General features: G+C 39.7%; 1 non-coding gene across 1 annotated transcript; it reads right to left on the bottom strand.

Moving 5' to 3' along the window:
- Window positions 1–17,262: 17,262 nt before the first annotated feature.
- Window positions 17,263–17,370, bottom strand: LOC112739752 (small nucleolar RNA R71). The gene has a single exon (XR_003170689.1). It is a non-coding gene; the product is annotated as a small nucleolar RNA R71 (small nucleolar RNA).
- Between the last annotated feature and the right edge of the window lie 474 nt (window positions 17,371–17,844).

The following is a 17,844-nucleotide window of genomic DNA, read 5'->3' as shown; positions in this document are numbered from 1 at the left end:
CTCTGTCCATTAACAATAAACTTCTTATCAAAATCAATGTCTTGAAGCTCCACATAACCATATGGTGATACACTTGTAATCACATATGGTCCCCTCCACCGGGATTTCAGTTTCCCAGGGAATAGACTGAGCCTAGAGTTAAACAACAGAACCTTTTGTCCTGGTTCAAAGATTCTTGATGACAGCTTTCTGTCATTCCACCTATTTTATTTCTCCTTATAAAGCTTGGCATTTTCGAAAGCAGCGAGTCTAAATTCCTATAGCTCATTTAGCTGGAGTAATCTTTTTTCTCCGGCTAATTTGGCATCAAAGTTCAGGAATCTGGTTGCCTAGTAGGCCTTATGTTCCAGTTCCACGGGCAGATGACAGGCCTTACCATACACAAGCTGGTATGGAGAGGTCCCTATAGGAGTCTTGAATGCTGTTCTGTAAGCCCACAGAGCATCATCCAAGTTTCTTGCCCAATCCTTTCTACGGGCACTTACAGTCCGTTCCAGGATTCTGTTTAGTTCTCTATTAGAGACTTCAGCTTGCCCATTTGTCTGTGGGTGATATGGAGTGGCCACCTTGTGGCTAATCCCATACTGGACCATGGCAGAGTAAAGCTGTTTGTTGTAGAAGTGAGTGTCTCCATCACTGATTAGTACTCTAGGGACACCAAACCTGCTGAAGATATGTTTCTGGAGGAACTTCAGCACTGTCTTAGTATCATTAGTGGGTGTGGCAATGGCCTCTACCCATTTTGATACATAATCGACTGCCACCAGAATATAAGTGTTTGAGTATGATGGTGGGAAAGGTCCTATGAAGTCAATCCCCCATACATCAAACAACTCAATCTCCAAGATCCCTTGTTGAGGCATGGCGTAACCATGAGGAAGATTACCAGCTCTTTGGTAGCTATCACAGTTACGTACAAACTCTCGGGAATCTCTATAAAGGGTAGGCCAGTAGAAGCCACATTGGAGGACCTTGTTGGCTGTCCGCTCACCTCCGAAATGGCCTCCATATTGTGATCCATGGCAATGCCATAAGATCTTCCGTGCTTCTTCTCTAGGCACACACCTATGGATTATTCCGTCTGCACATCTCTTAAAGAGATAGGGTTCATCCCACAAGTAGTACTTTGCATCAGTAATTAATTTTTTCTTTGGTTGCCTGCTGTACTCCTTGGGTATGACCCTTGCAGCTTTATAGTTTGCAATGTCTGCAAACCATGGTGTTTCCTGAATGGCGAATAAATGCTCATCCGAAAAGGTTTCATAGATCTCAAAAGAGTGGGGGGGGACGCCCCTTCTATTGGCTCTATTCGGGACAGATGATCAGCCACTTGGTTCTCTGTCGCTTTTCTGTCTCTTATTTCTATATCAAACTCTTGCAGAAGCAACACCCATCTTATGAGCCTGGGTTTTGAATCCTGCTTTGTGAGTAGATATTTAAGAGCTGCATGGTCAGTGTACACAATCACTTTTGATCCTACCAAGTATGATTTAAACTTGTCAATGGCATAAACCACTGCAAGCAATTCTTTTTCTGTTGTTGTGTAATTTTTCTAGGCATCATTTAAAACACGGCTAGCATAATAAATGACATGCAGAAGCTTGTCATGCCTCTGCCTCAGTACTGCACCAATGGCGTGATCATTGGCATCACACATTAGTTCAAATGGTAATGTCCAGTCTGGTGCAGAAATAACTGGTGCTGTGACCAGCTTAGCTTTCAGAGTCTCAAACCCTTGCAGACACTCTGTGTCAAACACAAATGGCGTGTCAGCAGCTAGCAGATTACTCAGGGATTTTGCAATTTTTGAAAAATCCTTTATAAACCTCCTGTAGAATCTTGCATGCCCCAGAAAGCTTCTGATTGCCTTAACATTAGCAGATGGTGGTAATTTTTCAATTACTTCCACTTTAGCTTGATCCACCTATATTCCCTTGTTTGAAATTTTATGCCCAAGGACAATTCCTTCAGTCACCATAAAGTGGCATTTTTCCCAGTTTAAAACTAGGTTGATCTCTTGGAATCTTTTCAGAACAAGTGCTAAATGGTTAAGGCAAGAGCTGAATGAGTCTCCAAATACTGAAAAGTCATCCATGAAGCCTTCCAGAAATTTCTCTACCATATCAGAGAAGATAGAGAGCATGCACCTCTGAAAGGTTGCAGGTGCATTACACAGACCAAAGGGCATCCTCCTGTAAGCAAACACTCCAGAAGGACATGTGAATGCTATTTTCTCTTGGTCCTGAGGATCTACTGCAATTTGGTTATAACCTGAATAGCCATCCAAAAAGTAGTAGTATTCATGACCTGCTAGTCTCTCTAGCATCTGGTCTATGAATGGTAAAGAAAAATGATCCTTTCTGGTGGCTGTATTGAGCCTTCTGTAGTCAATACACATGCGCCACCCTGTAACTGTTCTTGTAGGAACCAGTTCATTCTTTTCATTATGAACCACTGTCATACCTCCTTTTTTGGGGACAACTTGAACAGGGCTCACCCAGGGGCTATCAGAAATAGGATAAATAATCCCAGTCTCTAGTAACTTGGTGACCTCCTTCTGCACCACTTCTTTCATGGCTGGATTTAGCCGCATCTGTGGTTGAACCATTGGCTTAGCATCATCCTCCAATAGGATTTTGTGCATGCATCTAGCTGGGCTTATTCCCTTAAGGTCATTTATGGACCACCCAAGAGCTGTCTTGTGTGTCCTTAGCACTTGAATTAGTGCTTCCTCTTCCAGTGGATTTAAAGCAGAGCTTATGATCACTGGAAAAATGTCACCTTCTCCCAGAAATGCATATTTCAGGGATGGTGGTAATGGCTTGAGCTCAGGTTTAGGAGGTGTTTCCTCTTCCTGAGGAAGTTTTAGAAGTTCTTTCAATTCTTCTGAATCCTCCAAATCAGGCTGAACATCTTTAAAGATGTCTTCCAGCTCTGATTTGAGACTCTCAGCCATGTTGATCTCCTCTACCAAAGAGTCAATAAGATCAACTTTCATGCAGTCTTCGGGTGTGTCTGAATGCTTCATGGCTTTGACAGCATTTAACTTGAACTCATCCTCATTGACCCTCAGGGTTACTTCCCCCTTTTGGACATCAATGAGAGTTCGTCCAGTTGCTAGGAAAGGTCTTCCTAGAACGAGAGTAGCACTCTTGTGCTCTTCCATTTCCAGCACCACAAAGTCAGTGGGAAAGGCGAATGGCCCAACCCTGACAATCATGTCTTCAATCACGCCTGATGGGTATTTAATGGAGCCATCAGCAAGTTGGAGACATACCCGGGTTGGTTTGACTTCTTCAGTTAAACCAAGCTTTCTGATAGTGGATGCAGGTATTAGATTGATGCTTGCTCCAAGATCACATAAAGCTGTCTTGGTGCAATTACCCTCTAGTGTGCATGGTATCAGAAAGCTCCCGGGATCCTTAAGCTTTTCTGGGAAGCTTTTCAGAATGACTGCACTACATTCTTCAGTGAGGAGAACTCTTTCAGTTTCTCTCCAATCCTTTTTATGGCTCAAGATCTCCTTCATGAAGTTGGCATAAGAAGGTATTTGCTCAAGTGCCTATGCAAATAGAATCTTTATTTTAAGAGTCCAAAGATAGTCTGCAAAGTGAGCAAATTGCTTATCCTGCTCCTCTTTATGGAGTTTTTGAGGATAAGGCATCTTGGCTTTGTATTCCTCAACCTTAGTTCCTGCAAGTGATGAACGGATAATTTATACGCTTTTTGGCATTGTTTTTAGTATGTTTTTAGTACATTTTAGTTAGTTTTTATTATATTTTTATTAATTTTTAAATAAAAATTACTTTTCTGGGCTTTACTATGAGTTTGTGTGTTTTTCTGTGATTTCAGGTATTTTCTGGCTGAAATTGAGGGACCTGAGCAAAAATCTGATTCAGAGGCTGAAAAAGGACTGCAGATGCTATTGGATTCTGACCTCCCTGCACTCGAAGTGGATTATCTGGAGCTACAGAAGCCCAATTGGTGCGTTCTCAATTGAGTTGAAAAGTAGACATCCTGGGCTTTCCCGCAATATATAATAGTCCATACTTTGCCCGAGATTTGATGGCCGAAACAGGCGTTTCAAGTCAGCTCAAGAATTCTGGCGTTTAACTCCAGAACTGGCACAAAAGCTGGAGTTAAACGCCCAAACTGGCATAAAAGCTGGCGTTAAACTCCAAGAAATGTCTCTACACATGAAAGCTTCAATGCTCAGCCCAAGCATACACCAAGTGGGCCCCGGAAGTGGAATTTTATAATAAACACACTAGCTTACTCATTTTCTGTAACCCTAGGTCACTAGTTTACTATAAATACTACTTTCAGATATTCATATTGTACCTCATGACACTTTACACGTTTCTTGTTGTGTTCTCTATGGCATGAGTCTCTAAACCCCATTGTTGGGGGTGAGGAGCTCTGCTGTTCTTCATGAATTAATGCAATTACTATTGTTTTCCATTCTATTACGCTTGCTTCCATTCTAAGATATTCATTCGCACTTTAACTTGATGAATGTGATGATCTGTGACACTCATCATCATTCTCACCTATGAACGCGTGCCTGACAACCACCTCCGTTCTACCTTAGATTGAATGCATATCTCTTAGCCTCATGATTCAAATCAGAGTCTTCGTGGTATAAGCTAGAATCATTGGCGGTCATTCCTGAGATCCGGAACGTCTAAACCTTGTCTGTGGTATTCTGAGTAGGATCTGGGAAGGGATGACTGTGACGAGCTTCATACTCGCGAGTGTTGGGCATAGTGACAGACGCAAAAGGATCAATGGATCCTATTCTGACATGATCGAGAACCGACAGATGATTAGCCGTGCGGTGACAGCGCATTTGGAACATTTTCACTGAGAGGACGGGATGTAGCCATTGACAACGGTGATGCCCAACATAAAGCTTGCCATGGAAGGAGTCTTGCGTGCATGAAGAAGAAGACAGTAGGAAAGCAGAGGTTCAGAAGACAAAGCATCTCCAAAGCCTCAACATGTTCTTCATTACTGCACAACAAGTATTTATTTCATGTTCTTTTACTTTTTACAATTAAATCTGAGAATTATTAATATCCTGACTAAGAGTTACAAGATAACCATAGCTTGCTTCAAGCTGACAATCTCCGTGGGATCGACCCTTACTCACGTAAGGTATTACTTGGACGACCCAGTGCACTTGCTGGTTAGTTGTGCGGAGTTGCAAAAGTGTGATTGTAATTTCATGCACCAAGTTTTTGGCGCCGTTGCTGGGGATTGTTCGAGTTTGGACAACTGACGGTTTATCTTGTTGCTTAGATTAGGAATATTTTATTTTTGTTGGTTTGGAGTCTTTTATTTGAGTTTAGTTTCATATTTTAAGTTTGGTGTCAATTGCATGCTTTTATTTTCTTTTAATTTTTCAAAATTGCATGTCTTTCGTTCTTTCTTGATTTTTAAAATTTCTAAGTTTGGTGTCTTCTTTGTGTTTTCTTTTAATTTTTCGAAAATTTGTGCTTGATTTTCAAAAAATTTTAAGTTTGGTGTTTTTGTACTTTTATTTACATAAAAATCTTTTAAAAAAAATTGTTCTTGGTATTCATCTTGATCTTCAAAGTGTTCTTGGTGGTTATCTTGACATTCAAAGTTTTCTTGTTTGTTCTCTGTGTTTTGATCTAAAATTTCTAAGTTTAGTGTCATTTTGTTGTTTTTCTCTTTCCGCATTAAAATTCAAAAATAAAAAAAAATCCTTTCCTTATTTTACTCATAAATTTCGAAATTTTGCATTAATTTAGTCAAAGATTTTCAAAATCATATCTTTTTTTTAGTCAAGTCAATATTCTAATTTCAAAAAATTGATCTTTTCAAATCTTTTTCAAAAATCAAATCTTTTTAATTTCTTCAATCATATCTTTTCAATCATATCTTTTTTTTAATTTGCAATCATATCTTCTCAATCATATATTTTTCAAAATAATTCTCAATCATATCTTTTTTTTATTTGCAATCATATCTTTTTCAAAATAATTTTCAATCATATTTTTTTAATTGCTAATTTCAAAATCTTTTTAATTAATTAATTAATTTAGTTTTCAATTTGCTTTTATTTTATTTTATTCCCTTTTTGTTTTCGAAACTTTAATTTATTTTCATTTATTTTACTTTATTTTATTCAGTTAATTTTAATTAAAATAAAATAAAAACAAAAATATATTTCATTTGCAATCCACATCATCTCCCTTTCTCCATCATGGACCTAAGTGGAAGTGAACAGTCCAGAAGGACTTTGGGGTCATATGCTAACCCCATTACAGCTGCATATGGGAATAGCATCTGTATACCTCCCATCAAAGCAAGCAGCTTTGAGCTAAATCCTCAGCTCATTATCATGGTGCAGCAAAATTGCCAGTATTCCGGTCTTCCACAGTAAGAACCTACTGAGTTTCTGGCACAGTTCTTACAAATTGCTGACACAGTACGTGATAAAGAAGTGGATCAGGATGTCTATAGATTATTATTGTTTCTATTTGCTGTAAAAGATCAAGCTAAGAGGTGGTTAAATAACCAACCCACAGCAAGCATAAAAACATAGAGACAATTAACAGACAAATTCCTGAATCAATTTTACCCTCCAAAAAGGATGACACAGCTAAGGCTGGACATCCAAGGCTTTAAACAAGAGGATCATGAATCCCTTTATAATGCTTGGGAGAGGTACAGAGGGATGCTGAGAAAATGCCCCTTTGAAATGTTTTCAGAGTGGGTATAGTTAGACATCTTCTACTACAGGCTTACAGAAAAAGCTCAGATGTCCCTAGACCACTCAGCTGGTGGATCTATACACATGAGAAAAATAATTGAAGAAGCTCAAGAGCTCATAGATACAGTTGCTAGAAATCAACATCTGTACTCAAACAGTGAGTCCTCCATAAAAGAAGAGGCTATGGCAGTAACTACTGATCCTAATCCTCAAGAACAGATTGTTGAACTTAATCAGCAATTACTCCTTATGACAAAACAATTAATAGAATTCAAAGAGAAGCTCCAAGACACTAAAAATGCTAACAAAAATATAGAAGCACAATTAAATCAGACAAGACAGCAGCTATCTAAACAGATAACAGAAGAATGCCAAGCTATCCAACTAAGGAGCGGGAAGACATTGAATAACTCAGCTCAAAATAGCAAAAAGTCAAGAAAGGAACAAATGACAGAGGATGACCAAACCACTACCCAAGATCCCTCTGAGAACATCAAGAGCCCAGAGAGGAATAACTCTGGCGTTCAAACGCCACAAAGGGGTCAGACACTTGCAAGTGCTGATAACAACCCCCTTAAGCAGGCTTCTTCAACCACTTCTGTAGGGAATAAACCTGCAGCAACTAAGGTTGAAGAATATAAAGCCAAGATGCCTTATCCTCAGAAGCTCCGCCAAGCGGAACAGGATAAACAATTTGCCCGCTTTGCAGACTATCTCAGGACTCTTGAAATAAAGATCCCGTTTGCAGAGGCACTTGAGCAAATACCCTCTTATGCTAAGTTCATGAAAGAGATCTTAAGTCATAAGAAGGATTGGAGAGAAACTGAAAAAGTGTTTCTCACTGAAGAATGTAGTGCAGTCATTCTGAAAAGCTTACCAGAGAAGCTTCAAGATCCAGGGAGCTTTATGATACCATGCACAATTGAGGGTGCTTGTACTAAGACAGCTCTATGTGACCTTGGAGCAAGTATCAACCTAATACCTGCATCCACTATCAGAAAGCTTGGGTTGACTGAAGAAGTCAAACCAACCCGGATATGTCTTCAACTTGCTGATGGCTCCATTAAATACCCATCAGGCATAATTGAGGACATGATTGTCAAGGTTGGGCCATTTCCTTTCCCACTGACTTTGTAGTGTTGGAAATAGAGGAGCACAAGAGTGCAACTCTGATTCTAGGAAGACCTTTCCTAGCAACTGGACGAACTCTCGTTGATGTCCAAAAAGGGGAAGTGACCCTGAGAGTCAATGAGGATGAGTTCAAGTTAAATGTTGTCAAAGCTATGCAGCATCCAGACACGTCAAATGACTGCATGAGCATTGATATTATTGACTCCCTGGTGGAAGAGGTCAATATGACTGAAAGTCTTGAATCAGAGCTAGAGGACATCTTTAAAGATGTTCAGCCTGATCTGGAGGAATCAGAGGAAATAAAAGAACCTCTGAAAATCCCTCAAGAAGAGGAGAAACCTCCTAAACCCGAGCTCAAACTACTACCACCATCCCTGAAATATGCATTTCTGGGAGAGTGTGACACTTTTCCAGTGATCATAAGCTCTGCTTTAAATCCATAGGAAGAGAAAACACTAATTCAAGTGCTAAGGACACACAAGACAGCTCTTGGGTGGTCCATAAGTGACCTTAAGGGCATTAGCCCAGCAAGATGCATGCACAAGATCCTATTGGAGGATGATTCTAAGCCAGTGGTTCAACCACAGAGGCGGCTAAATCCAGCCATGAAAGAAGTGGTGCAGAAAGAGGTCACTAAGTTACTAGAGGCTGGGATTATTTATCCTATTTCTGATAGCCCCTGGGTAAGCCCTGTCCACGTTGTCCCCAAGAAGGGAGGCATGACAGTGGTTCATAATGAAAAGAATGAACTGGTTCCTACAAGAACAGTTACAGGGTGGCGTATGTGTATGGACTACAGAAGGCTCAATACAGCCACCCGAAAGGATCATTTTCCTCTACCATTCATAGACCAGATGCTAGAGAGACTAGCAGGTCATGAATATTACTAATTTTTGGATGGCTATTCAGGTTAAAACCAAATTGCAGTGGATCCTCAGGACCAAGAGAAAACAGCATTCACATGTCCTTCTGGAATATTTGCCTACAGAAGGATGCCTTTTGGACTGTGCAATGCACCTGCAACCTTTCAGAGATGCATGCTCTCTATTTTCTCTGATATGGTGAAAAATTTTCTGGAAGTCTTCATGGATGACTTTTCAGTATTTGGAGACTCATTCAGCTCCTGTCTTGACCAGTTAGCACTTGTTCTGAAAAGATGCTAAGAGACCAACCTAGTTTTAAACTGGGAAAAATGTCACTTCATGGTGACTGAAGGAATTGTCCTTGGTCATAAAATTTCAAACAAGGGAATAGAGGTGGATCAAGCTAAAGTGGAAGTAATTGAAAAATTACCACCATCTGCCAATGTAAAGGCAATCAGATGCTTTCTGGGACATGCAGGGTTCTATAGGAGGTTCATAAAGGATTTTTCAAAAATTGCAAAACCTCTAAGCAACCTGCTAGCTGCTAACACGCCATTTGTGTTTGACACAGAGTGTCTGCAAGCGTTTTAAACCCTGAAAGCCAAGATGGTCACAGCACCAGTCATCTCTGCACCTGACTGGACATTACCATTCGAACTAATGTGTGATGCCAGTGACCATGCCATTGGTGCAGTGTTGGGACAGAGGCATAACAAGCTTCTGCACGTCATTCACTATGCTAGCCGTGTTTTAAATGATGCACAGAAGAATTACACAACCACAGAAAAATAGTTACTTGCAGTGGTTTATGCCATTGACAAGTTTAGATCCTATTTAGTAGGTTCAAAAGTGATTGTGTGTACTGACCATGCTGCTCTTAAATACCTACTCACAAAGCAGGATTCAAAACCCAGGTTCATAAGATGGGTGTTGCTTCTGCAAGAGTTTGATATAGAAATAAGAGACAGAAAAGGGACAGAGAACCAGGTAGCTGATCACCTGTCCCGGATAGAGCCAGTAGCAGGGGCGTCCCACCCTCCTACTGAGATCTCTGAAACCTTTCCGGATGAGCAACTCTTCGCCATTCAGGAAGCACCATGGTTTGCAGACAGGAAAGGGAAGAAGCATGAAAGGCTTCTCACAATATAGAGTCAAATAAAACCCCCACATTCAAACTCTAAGTTTGGTGTTGGGAGGCCACAACCAAACTCTAAGTTTGGTGTTAAGAGGCCATCATCATGCTGATCTGAGTATCTGAGAGGCTCCATGAGAGCCACTGTCAAGCTACTGACATTAAAGAAGTGCTTATTAGGAGGCAACCCAATTTTACTTATCTATGTTAAATTTCTATTTTCCATTGTTATTTTATGATTTTTGTAGGTTGATAATCATGTGAAGTCACAAAAACAATTGAAAAAGCAAAAACAAACTGAAAAATAGAATGAAAAATAGCACACCCTGGAGGAGAAGCTTACTGGCGTTTAAATGCCAGTAAGGGCAGCAGATTGGGCGTTTAACGCCCAGTCTGGCACCATTCTGGGTGTTTAACGCCAGAAATGGGCACCAGACTGACATTTAATGCCAGAAAAGGGCAAGAAGCTGGCGTTAAATGCCAGAAATGGGCAACAACCTGGCATTTAACGCCAGCATTGGCCGCAAAGGGTGTTTTACAAGCCTAATTGGTGCAGAGATGGGAAATCCTTGACACCTCAGGATCTGTGGACCCCACAGGATCCCCACCAACCTCAACTCACTCTCTCACTTCTTTACACCTTTTCATAATACTCTTCCCTAAATAACCTCCACCAATCACCTCCATTACTCCTCCAAAACCATCATACAAACCACCTACACCCACCCACTCAAATTCAAACCATCACTCTTTCCTTTTCCACATCATAACCACCTAAAACCCCCCTTGGCAGAATAATTCACACATCTCCATCTCATCCATCTCTTCTTCTTCTCCTCCTTTCTTTATTCTTTTGCTTGAGGACGAGCAAACCTTTTAAGTTTGGTGTGGAAAAGCTCAGCTTTTTTGTTTTTCCATAACCATTTATGGCACCTAAGGCCGGAGAAACCTCTAGAAAGAGGAATAGAAAGGCAATTGCTTCCACCTTCGAGTCATGAGAGATGGAGAGATTCATCTCAAAGGTCCATCAAGACCACGTCTATGAAGTTGTGGCCAAGACTCCTCATTGAAGAGGACAAGCCCATCACTAAGAAAAGGATGGAGCAAACAAGAGAGCCCACTCATGGACCTCAACAAGAGCATGAGGAAAATCATCATCATGAAATCCCTGAGATGCCTCAAGGGATGCATTTTCCTCCACAAAACTATTGGGAGCAAATTAACACCTCCCTAGGAGAATTAAGTTCCAATAGGGGACAACTAAGGGTGGACCTCCTTCATGAAATTAGAGAAGATCAAAGAGACATGAGAGAGGAGCAACAAAGGCAAGGAAGAGACATTGAGGAGTTCAAGCACTTTATAAGATCTTTAAGAGGAAGAACTAGCCGCCATCACTAAGGTGGACCCGTTCTTTAATCTCCTTGTTCTTTATATTCTGTTTTTCGAATTTTTTCTGCTTTATGTTTATCTATGTTTGTGTCTTTATTACATGATCACTAGTGTCTTAGTGTCTATGCCTTAAAACTATGAAAATGAATCCATCACCTCTCTTAAATGAAAAATGTTTTTAATTGAAAAAGAAAAAGAAGTGCATGAATTACGAATTTTAAAAAAGATTAATTATTTTGATGTGGTGGCAATACTTTTGTTTTTCTAAATGAATGCTTGAGCAGTGCATATTTTTGAATTTGTTGATTCATGAATGTTAAAATTGTTGGCTCTTGAAAGAATGAAAGAAAAAGGAGAAATGTTATTTGATAATCTGAAAAATCATAAAATTGATTCTTGAAGCAAAAAAAAGCAGTGAATAGAAAGCTTGCAAAAAAAAAGAGAAAGAGAAAAGCAAGCAGAAAAAGCCAATACCCCTTTAAACCAAAAGGCAAGGGTGATAAAAAGGATCCAAGGCTTTGAGCATCAGTGGATAGGAGGGCCCACAGGAATAAAATCCTGGCCTAAGCGGCTAAACCAAGCTGTCCCTAACCATGTGCTTATGGCGTGAAGGTGTCAAGTGAAAACTTGAGACTGAGCGGTTAAAGTCGTGGTCCAAAGCAAAAAGAGTGTGCTTAAGAGCTCTGGACACCTCTAATTGGGGACTCTAGCAAAGCTGAGTCACAATCTGAAAAGGTTCACCCAGTTATGTGTATGTGGCATTTATGTATCCGATGGTAATACTTGAAAACAAAGTGCTTAGGGTCACGGCCAAGACTCATAAAGTAGCTGTGTTCAAGAATCAACATACTTAACTAGGAGAATCAATAACACTATCTGGATTCTGAGTTCCTATAGAAGCCAATCATTCTGAACTTCAAAGGATAAAGTGAGATGCCAAAACTGTTCAGAGGCAAAAAGCTAAAAGCCCCGCTCATCTAATTAATACTGATCTTCATAGATATTTTTGGAATTCAATGTATATTCTCTTCTTTTTATCCTATTTGATTCTTAGTTGCTTGGGGACAAGCAACAATTTAAGTTTGGTGTTGTGATGAGTGGATAATTTATACGCTTTTTGGCATTGTTTTTAGTATGTTTTGAGTACATTTTAGTTAGTTTTTATTATATTTTTATTAGTTTTTAAATAAAAATCACTTTTCTGGGCTTTACTATGAGTTTGTGTATTTTTTTGTGATTTTATGTATTTTCTGGCTGAAATTGAGGGACCTGAGCAAAAATCTGATTCAGAGACTGAAAAAGGACTGCAGATGTTGTTGGATTCTGACCTCCCTGCACTCGAAGTGGATTTTCTGGAGCTACAGAAGCCCAATTATCACGCTCTCAATTGCGTTGGAAATTAGACATCCTGGGCTTTCCATCAATATATAATAGTTCATACTTTTCTCGAGATTTGATGGCCCAAATAGGCGTTCCAAGTCAGCTCAAGAATTCTGGCGTTTAACTCCAGAACTGGCACAAAAGCTGGAGTTAAACGCCCAAAATGGCATAAAAGCTGGCGTTTAACTCCAAGAAATGTCTCTACACATGAAAGCTTCAATGCTCAGCCCAAGCACACACCAAGTGGGTCCCGGAAGTGGAATTTTACAACAAACACCCTAGCTTACTCATTTTTTGTAACCCTAGGTCACTAGTTTACTATAAATACTTCTTTCAGTGATTCATATTGTACCTCATGACACTTTACACATTTCTTGTTGTGTTCTCTACGGCATGAGTCTCTAAACCCCATTTTTGGGGGTGAGGAGCTCTGCTGTTGTTCATGAATTAATGCAATTACTACTGTTTTCCATTCTATTACGCTTGCTTCCATTCTAAGATATTCATTCGCACTTCAACTTGATGAATGTGATGATCCGTGACACTCATCATCATTCTCACCTATGAACGCGTGCCTGACAACCACCGCACTTCTACCTTAGATTGAATGCATATCTCTTAGCCTCATGATTCAAATCAGAGTCTTCGTGATATAAGCTAGAATCATTAGCGGTCATTCCTGAGATCCGGAATGACTAAACCTTGTCTGTGGTATTCTGAGTAGGATCTGGGAAGGGATGACTGTGACGAGCTTCAAACTCACGAGTGTTGGGCGTCGTGACAGACGCAAAAGGATCAATGGATCCTATTCTGACATGATCGAGAACCGACAGATGATTAGTCGTGCAGTGATAGCGCATTTGGAACATTTTCACTGAGAGGACAGGATGTAGCCATTGACAACGGTGATGCCCAACATAAAGCTTGCCATGGAAGGAGTCTTGCATGCATGAAGAAGAAGACAGTAGGAAAGCAGAGGTTCAGAAGACAAAGGAGAGTCAACTTTGATCAAAGGTTGAACCAAGTCCTCATGGACATATGTGTGGAAGGAGCTCAATGGCAGATTGACTCAAAAGGCAAACCGGTTCAACATAGAAGACTGGACCTCAAGCCTGTGGCTAGAGGATGGTTAGAGTTCATCCAACGGTCCATCATCCCCACTAGCAACCGATCTGAAGTTACTGTGGATCGGGCCATCATGATTCATAGCATCATGACTGGTGAGGAAGTAGAAGTTCATGAAGTCATCTCCCTTGAACTCTACAAAATAGCCGAAAAGCCCTACCCCTTGGCAAGGCTAGCTTTTCCTCATCTTATTTGCCATCTATGTTACTCAGCTGGAGCTTTCATAGAAGGAGACATTCCCATTGAGGAAGAGAAGCCCATCACTAAGAAAAAAATGGAGCAAACAAGAGAGCCCACTCATGGAGCTCAAGAAACACGTGAGGAAGCTCACCATCAAGAAATCCCTGAGATACCTAAAGGGATGCACTTTCCTCCACAAAATTTTTGGGAGCAAATCAACACCTCCCTAGGAGAATTAAGTTCCAACATGGGACAATTAAGGGTGGAACATTAAGAGCACTCCATCATCCTTCATGAAATTAGAGAAGATCAAAGAGCAATGAGGGAGGAGCAACAAAGACAAGGAAGAGACATAGAAGAGCTCAAGGACATCATTGGTTCCTCAAGAAGGAAACGCCACCATCACTAAGGTGGATTCATTCCTTGTTCTTAAATTCTCTATTTTTCATTTTCTTTATGTTAAGTGCTTATCCATGTTTGTGTCTTATTACATGATCATTAGTATTTAGTAACTATGTCTTAAAGTTATGAATGTCCTATGAATCCATCACCTCTCTTAAATGAAAAATGTTTTAATTCAAAAGAACAAGAAATACATGAGTTTCAAATTTATCCTTGAACTTAGTTTAATTATATTGATGTGGTGACAATGCTTCTTGTTTTCTGAATGAATGCTTGAACAGTGCATATGTATTTTGAAGTTGTTGTTTAAGAATGTTAAATATGTTGGCTCTTGAAAGAATGATGACAAGGAGACATGTTATTTGATAATCTGAAAAATCAAAAAAATGATTCTTGAAGCAAGAAAAATCAGTGAATACAAATAGCTTGCAGAAAAAAAAAAGAAAAAAAAATGGCAAAAAAAAAATAGAAAGAAAAAAAAGAAAAAGCAAGCAGAAAAAGCCAATAGCCCTTAAAACCAAAAGGCAAGGGTGATAAAAAGGATCCAAGGCTTTGAGCATCAGTGTATAGGAGGGCCTAAAGGAATCAAATCCTGGCCTAAGCGGCTAAACCAAGCTGTCCCTAACCATGTGCTTGTGGCGTGAAGGTGTCAAGTGAAAACTTGAGACTGAGCGGTTAAAGTCGAGGTCCAAAGCAAAAACAGAGTGTGCTTAAGAACCCTGGACACCTCTAATTGGGGACTTTAGCAAAGCTGAGTCACAATCTGAAAAGGTTCACCCAGTCATGTGTCTGTGGCATTTATGTATCCGGTGATAATACTGGAAAATGAAGTGCTTAGGGCCACGGCCAAGACTCATAAAGTAGCTGTGTTCAAGAATCAACATACTGAACTAGGAGAATCAATAACACTATCTGTATTCTAAGTTCCTATAGATGCCAATCATTCTGAACCTCAATGGATAAAGTGAGATGCCAAAACTATTCAAGAGGCAAAAATCTACAAGTCCCGCTCATCTGATTAGAGCTAAGTTTCATTGATATTTTAGAATTTATAGTATATTCACTTCTTTTCATCCTACTTTATTTTCAGTTGCTTGGGGACAAGCAACCATTTAAATTTGGTGTTGTGATGAGCGGATAATTTATACGCTTTTTGGCAATGGATTCTCATGAATTCTGCCAATGGATTCTTGCTTATACCACGAAGATTCTGATTAAGGAATCCAAGAGATGTTCATTCAATCGAAGGTAGAACGGAGGTGGTTGTCAGGCACGCGTTCATAGGTTGAGGATGACGATGAGTGTCACGGATCATCACATCCATCATATTGAAGTGCGAATAAACATCTTAGATAGAAACAAGCGTGTTTGAATAGAAAACAGAAATAGTTGCATTAATTCATCGAAAAACAGCAGAGCTCCTCACCCCCAACAATGGAGTTCAGAGACTCATGCCGTCAAAGAGTACAAAGTTCAAATCTAAAATGTCATGAGGTGCGAAATAGACCTCTAAAAGTTGTTTAAATACTAAACTAGTAACCTAGGCTTACAGAAAATGACTAAACTATGATAGATGGTGCAGAAATCCACTTCTGAGGCCCACTTGGTGTGTGCTGGGGCTGAGACTTAAGCTTCTCACGTGCCTAGGCTGTTTCTGGAGTTGAACGCCAGGTTGTAACCTGTTTCTGGCGTTTGACGCCAGACTGCAACATGGAACTGGTGTTGAACGCCAGTTTACGACTTCTATCCTTGAGCAAAGTATGGACTATTATATATTGCTGGAAAGCCCTAGATGTCTAATTTCCAACGCAATTAAGAGCGCACCATGTGGAGTTCTGTAGCTCCAGAAAATTCATTTTGAGTGCATGGAGGTCAGAATCCAACAGCATCAGCAGTCCTTTTTCAGCCTGAATCAGATTTTTGCTCAGCTCCCTCAATTTTAGCCAGAAAATACCTGAATATACAGAAAAACACACAAACTCATAGTAAAGTCCTGAATTGTGATTTTTATTTAAAAACTAATAGAAATATAATAAAAACTAACTAAATTACATTGAAAACATACTAAAAACAGTGCCAAAAAGCGTATAAATTATCCGCTCATTAACTACCTAACTAATTCTCTCTCTCTAATTTTCGAAAATCCCTTCCCTCTTTTTCAAAATTTCCGTTTTTTCTAACTAATTGTTTTAATTTTTAATTTAATTTGATTTCAATTTTAATTTTCGAATTTTAACTTTAATTTTAAAATATTTTTATTTTATTTATTTAAATTTTCGAATTTTTCCTCTTCTCCTTCTTACATTCTTCTCTTCTTATACTTGCATAAAGAATCTCCTATGACATAGAGGATTTTATATTTTCTTTTGTGTTCTCTTCTTTTTCATATGAGCAGGAACAAGGATAAGAACATTCTTGTTGAAGCCGATCCTGAACCTGAAAGGACTCTGAAGAGGAAGCTAAGGGAAGCTAAAGCTCAACTCTCTAGAGAAAATCTGACAAAAATTTTCGAAAAGGAAAGAGACATGGCCGAAAATAATAACAATGCAAGGAAGATGCTTGGTGACTTTACTGCACCAAATTCCAATTTACATGGAAGAAGCATCTCAATCCCTGCCATTGGAGCAAACAATTTTGAGCTTAAACCTCAATTAGTTTCTCTGATGCAACAGAACTGCAAGTTTCATGGACTTCCATCCGAAGATCCTTTTCAGTTCTTAACTGAATTCTTGCAGATTTGTGATACTGTTAAGACCAATGGGGTTGATCCCGAGGTCTACAGGCTTATGCTTTTCCCATTTGCTGTAAGAGACAGAGCTAGAGTATGGTTGGACTCTCAACCTAAAGATAGCCTGAATTCTTGGGATAAGCTGGTCACAGATTTCTTAGCCAAGTTCTTTCCTCCTCAAAAGCTTAGCAAGCTTAGAGTGGATGTTCAAACCTTCAGACAGAAAGAAGGTGAATCCCTCTATGAAGCTTGGGAGAGATACAAGGAACTGACCAAAAAGTGTCCTTCTGACATGCTTTCAGAATGGACCATCCTGGATATATTCTATGATGGTCTTAAAACCAAAAGGCAAGAGCAAAAAGCCAATAGCCCTTAAAACCAAAAGGCAAGGATAATAAATAGGATTCAAGGCTTTGAGCATCAGTGGATAGGAGGGCCTAAAGGAATAAAATCCTGGCCTAAGCGGCTAAACCAAGCTGTCCCTAACCATGTGCTTGTGGCGTGAAGGTGTCAAGTGAAAACTTGAGACTGAGCGGTTAAAGTCGAGGTCCAAAGCAAAAACAGAGTGTGCTTAAGAATCCTGGACACCTCTAATTGGGGACTTTAGCAAAGATGAGTCACAATCTGAAAAGGTTCACCCAGTCATGTGTCTGTGGCATTTATGTATCCGGTGGTAATACTGGAAAATGAAGTGCTTAGGGCCACGGCCAAGACTCATAAAGTAGCTGTGTTCAAGAATCAACATACTGAACTAGGAGAATCAATAACACTA

The sequence above is a fragment of the Arachis hypogaea genome, chromosome 13 (genome assembly GCF_003086295.3).
Source record: "Arachis hypogaea cultivar Tifrunner chromosome 13, arahy.Tifrunner.gnm2.J5K5, whole genome shotgun sequence".
NCBI lineage: Eukaryota > Viridiplantae > Streptophyta > Magnoliopsida > Fabales > Fabaceae > Arachis > Arachis hypogaea.
The sequence above is the reverse complement of the archived record's forward strand: the minus strand, read 5'-3'. Positions and strand labels throughout refer to the sequence as shown.